Genomic DNA, 5,593 nt, shown 5'->3' on the forward strand with positions numbered 1-5,593 from the left:
AATGTAAATAAACTTTTATGAGAAAACCTCAGACTTCAGAGATGGAGGAGGGGGCTGGTGCTGCCACCATCCCTGAGTTCCTCCAGAGGGATGTGTCCACCCCTCTCTGCTCTCAGGGGGACCTTAGGGGAAACTTCTGAGAGCATATAGGGTAGTCTGACCCCTCATGTCACGTGGGAAGAAAACTGATCTAGGTTACAGTCACAGCCCCTTAACTTGGTTGCTGCTCTGAGGCTTGGTTACCTCGCATGCAAAAGAGGGGCTAAAAATAGTCCTCATGTCTTCAGTTCTGGTGAAGATTAAGGGAGATGATGGTGTCAAGTGTCTAACATGCAGTTGGTGCTCAATAATTAGTTATTCAGATTAGTTTTTTTTTTAAATATTTTATATTTATTTGACAGAGAGAGACAGTGAGAGAGGGAACACAAGCGGGGGGAGCGGGAGAGGGAGAAGTAGGCTTCCCGCGGAGCAGGGAGCCCGATGTGGGGCTCGATGTGGGGCTCGATCCCAGGACCCCGGGATCATGACCTGAGCCGAAGGCAGACGCTTAACGACTGAGCCACCCAGGCGCCCCCAGATTAGTTTTAATGATTGAAGGCAGAGCTGAGATTCTAAGTACAAGGCTAGCCCTGGATCCTCTAAATTATAGTGATCTAACCAAGCAGCCTTGCTTTTCTTTGGGTTCCACTGCAGCTAGGAAATGGCTTTGAAGTCCCCCTGGGAAGTATGAAAGGCAACGCTTGTTGAAAAATATTTTAATCTGTGCCCTGAAGTCTTTACTCCTTGAATCTTTCTATTCCCCAAATTCATTTCTTTAGCACTGCACAGAATCCTCAACCCCTCCAAGAAGGACTCGCGGGAACCAGTCTCACATTTTCTGGGGTATGGGAAAGGGGAGGGAGTACTATAACTTCAACCTACCAACCCTGGCCTTTCTTGAACCTTCTATCCGTTTTCTCTCCTGGGTGTCTCCGTGCTGCTCCAGTCTCCCCTGGCCTCACAGAAAGGAGGCCCAGCCTGGGTATGTCATGGAACCCTCCTCCTTGAAACTCTCTTTCCCTTGGCCTCCATGTCGTGGGTCCTCTCCCTACATCTCTGATCATTCCTTCTGGGAATGATTTCCTTTGTGGGCTCTCAGTCACCATCAAATGTGTGTGTCTCTGGTGTCCTGAACCTGCTCTTGTTCTCAAGCTCTCTCTGGACTGAAGACCCTCACATCTCCATCTCAAACCCTGGTCTCTCTTCTGCCCTTGGTGTCCAGCTGCCTACTGGACATTTCTGCTTGGATGTTCCTCAAGCATCTCAAATCCAACCAATCTGAAATGGAATTCACTACCCCTCCCTGCCCCTCACCCTGCAGCTCCACCTGAATTAATTATCTTGGTGAGTTGTCCAACCCAGACGCCAAGAGCCATCCTTGATTCCTCCCTCCCTTTCTGCTGTACTCTGGATCCCACCTCCAGAAGCCAACTGGTCACCAAGTCTAGCAGATTCTGTGTCCTCAACAACTCTTAAATCCATCACCTACTTTTCAGCCCCAGGGCTACTGCCAGCCATCATCTCTTTCCTGGACTCCTGGGATCATCTCCTAATGGGCCCCCCTGACTTGTGTCTTACCTCCTTCTCATCTAGCCTTCATAGGGACTCAGCATCTTAAATACTTTTGAACTGACCATGTCATTTCCCTATTTAAGATCCTTTAAGGCTCCCATTGCCCTCAAGACAGTCCACCCTCCTTCAAATGGTTGAAAATGGCTGCCATGTTCTTCTAGTCCCTGCCTGCTGGCCAGCCCCATCTCTTACAGGGCTTGGTCTTTCATCCCAGGTGTCAGCTCTGTGGATGAACTTGCAGTTCCCTGGGTAACAGTGCTGTTCCAGGATCTTGCCCCTTCACCTTGCTTCCTGGCCAACTCTCACTCATCTTTCATTCCTATCTCACTTTCTCTAAGAAAACTTTCTTGACCCTATACCCTCTTCCATGGAAAGGAGAATTAAGCATTCATTGTCTGCTCACTGTCCTCTATACCCCTTCCCTCATGCCTCTGAAAGACATAGGGGCCCTGATATTGGTTTACCCTCTAGATTATAAACTCCTTGAGGTCAGGATCCAAGTCATATTCTTTCCCATATTCCCAGCACCTCTAGTACATGACCAGCACAGAGTAGGACCTTAATAAATGTCTGCTGATGAATGGATGGATGAATAGACAGACTGATGGAGGGATGGATGGACAAGTGAGAAATCTGTGGCCCAGCTTGGATCTCTAAGCTCTCTGGGATGGTGGGCAGATCTAAGTCAACCACATTCCCTCACTTTTAGCCTCTGTCTCACACTCATGTCCTCCTCACCCGAGACCAAGGAGAAAAAGAAATACTTTGCAGCAAGAAGGGAGAGAGAAGATGCGACATCAGGACGCAGATGAGGGAGGAAAGAAGAGAAGTTGTCAGAGAAGGCAGCAGAGGAATTTGGAAGTTGGAGGTGCCCTCCTGCTTGCCCATGGTCTGCCCTACTTCATCCCCAGTGGCTAGGTTCCAATCCTGGGACACTGGGGGCTAGAGTGCACAGAGAGGAGGTGAAGATACTGAAACGTTTAGACATTTTTGAGAGTCCAGAGAAGAAACCAAGCCCCTGTGTGCGCCAGATCTCCTTCTAGAACCCCCAGCAGAAAATCTCTCGGTGATGAGCTCTGACTGTATTATCTCTGCAGCAGTGGGCGGAGCCAGTCAGGGCACAGTTACCTGAGGTCAGCCAGAATGAGTATCTCTGCCCTAAGAATTTCAGCTGGTGTGATGTCCTAAGTGTTGATGGTGTATACTGGCCTTTCGTGTGATTTCCACATCGGGCTCGTGCCCGTTTGCATGGCTGATGACCCCAGCACACCTTTGATTCACCTCAGTCCTAAAGTCCTGCCTGATTTCCTGAGTCTTCTTTATCTGCAAATGAGCTATCCAACCCAAGCCCAAATGATTGGCAGCATACAGGGAGAACGACAACCAAAAGGTGTGAAGTTCTGGAAAAGCAACAGACAAGGCAGGGCCTACTTGGCTTCCTTTATCTCCAGCTCTGCCTCAACAGCTCCTAAGACATGTGCCCTGACACGGTCTGTGGGTGAACGTGCAGGGTGACCATATATCTTGGTTGGCCTGGGACAGTTCTATTGCCTTAGGGTAAGTATGAAGACCATCACTATACTGTTCACTATCAAAAGCATTCCAGTTTGGATGACACAGTCTATTTACAAGGTGCGTTAAGATCCTCTGGAAGAAATCCAAGTGTGACTGTTGTTACCAATCTCTTTTCCTGGCGCAGGTTCGCATGTTGTTACCAGGGAGATCCACCAACGGCCCCAGGGCTACAGAAAGGAAAAACCCAGGTCAAAGAAGGAAATGCAGGGGCACCTGGGTGGCTCAGTTAGTTAAGTGATGGCCTTCCTCAGGTCATGATCCTGGAGTCCCAGGATCAAGTCCCACATCGGGCTCCCTGCTGAGCAGGAAGTCTGCTTCTCCCTCTGACCCTCCCCCCTCTCATGCTCTCTCTCTCTCTCTCAAATAAATAAATAAAAATCTATAAAAAAAAAAAAAAGAAGGAAATGCAGGAGTTTGCCTTTTTGTAAAATCTTGGGCAAGACTTCAAAGCTCATCTCATCTCTCCAGGATCTTGGGAACTGAAGGGAGAAAGGATAATCCCGTGAGATTGCCACCTTTGGACAGCAAGCCCATGGTCTCTAACACTGATTGTAGTTCTGCAATTTAATGTACCTGCTGATCTATTGCTTGCTCAGTGCAGGAATGGCCAAGAATTCTCCTGGCTTTTCCTTCTACATTTTGGTTGGGTCAGATGAAGATGGCCTGGTGGGGTGCTTGTAGACCTCCCAATCCTGGAGGGCCCTGTTTCTATGAATGGCCTGGCCAAAGGAAAGATGGTTTTTTTTGTGGGAGAAGGTAAGAAAAACCTAGAGAAACACTTATTTTCTGGATAATAAGATGCTTGATTTTATTCCTAGATGAGAGTTGATTCAGCAATTCTGGGACTTGAAATGAAGCCTGCGAGGGTCTGAGCCCCTGACACCTGTCCAGGCTGGGAGATGTGGCAGCTCCATGTATAGATAACTCGGGGTCAGGGGTGACCAGCTGCCCAACAAACCCTCCAGGATCTACCCCCAATTAACTGCTATGGGCAGAAGGAGGCTGTAGTACCTCCTGCTTAGGGAACACTCTGGAGCCCAAGAGAGCAGTAGAAAGTTACACATGGGCACCCCCACCAAGCATACACCATCAGTGAAATGTATACCTAAGATCTGAGTATAGTTCATTTCTCAGTGCGAATAATGTCATTCAGCCCTGGACAATAGGAGATAACACCAGCCCTCAGTTCCCCTTTGACTTAGAAATAGAGTGAACAAGCTACAGAAAAACAGAAACTAGAAGATTTTATCTCCCTGAGGCTCTCACTTCTTTGTCGCTCTTCACATTCCTGGGAACATCAGCCTCTCGGATTCTCCATGTTCCTCCGAAACCAAGTCCACAAGTCCCAGAGGGCAGTGCTCCTTGCTCAGGGCAGCGCAGGGCCATGGTGGTGGTGGTGGTGGGGGGGTGGCAATGGCTTGAGAGCTGGTTCTGCTCCCCACCCTGGGCCTGGGGCCCCTGGGGAACTCCTTCTCTGTTCAGAGCATTGGGTTTCTGGGCTGTTCCTGAGTCCAAGAAAGAGGTGGAGGTTCTACCCTGGTCGAAGCAGGAGCTCGGCAGGGTGTGAACTTCTCTGCCCTCTGCAATGCCAATAACAGGCAGACAGGAAGGGCTGGGAACTGGGTGAAGGTGCCATACCCATTGCTAATTGCTCCAAGGGCAGCTTTGAGTAGCCTGAGCCTGTGTCTGTCATACTGAAGCTTGGAGGACCAGAGAAAAGCCCCCAGGAGGCACCCACTTTTCAGAACTGCTACTTTTGGGGGTGGGGCGCTCTCCTTTGGGTAGTAGGAAAGACGCGGGAAAGCTGAGGGGACAAGAGCTGTTGGAGGAAGGAGTTAACAGCTGAGTATCTTTCATATGGTGGGCCACTGCTGAGGGCTTACTGGTCCCATAGGATCTCATTTTATCCCCCATAACACCCCTGTGGATTATACCCCTTTTACAGAGGCAGAGCCTGAAGCCCGTAAGTGCTAGGTGTCTAGGTCAAGGCTTCAGCTAGTAAGTGGAAGGGCAAAGATCAGAACTCAGGCCTGTCTTACTCTGGCGCCCAAATGTGTCCCTTACATCTTGCCACCAGCACATGCGAAAGTAAGACTCCACCCCCCACCCGCCAGCCATGCCCTCACGCTTTTTACTCGGGGCACAAGTTGACCAGGAGTCTGATCGCTCAGCTCACATCTGCAATCTCGCATCTGGCCGGCAAGAAAACCCCGACAGGTCCAGGCACTTGCCCCAAACGCCTCCGCAGCAGCAGCGGAGGGACGCACAGTGGGTCCACATGGGCCCACAGTGGGTCCGCCGGGGCAGAGCCGGCGTCTCCTGCCCACGCGTCTGGCCGCCCCGGGTCTGGGGGGGCAGCGCCGCGGGGCTTCGCGCCATGACATCAGCCCTGGTGTGGTGCAGTGTG

Source organism: Zalophus californianus, chromosome 10, assembly GCF_009762305.2.
Source record: "Zalophus californianus isolate mZalCal1 chromosome 10, mZalCal1.pri.v2, whole genome shotgun sequence".
NCBI lineage: Eukaryota > Metazoa > Chordata > Mammalia > Carnivora > Otariidae > Zalophus > Zalophus californianus.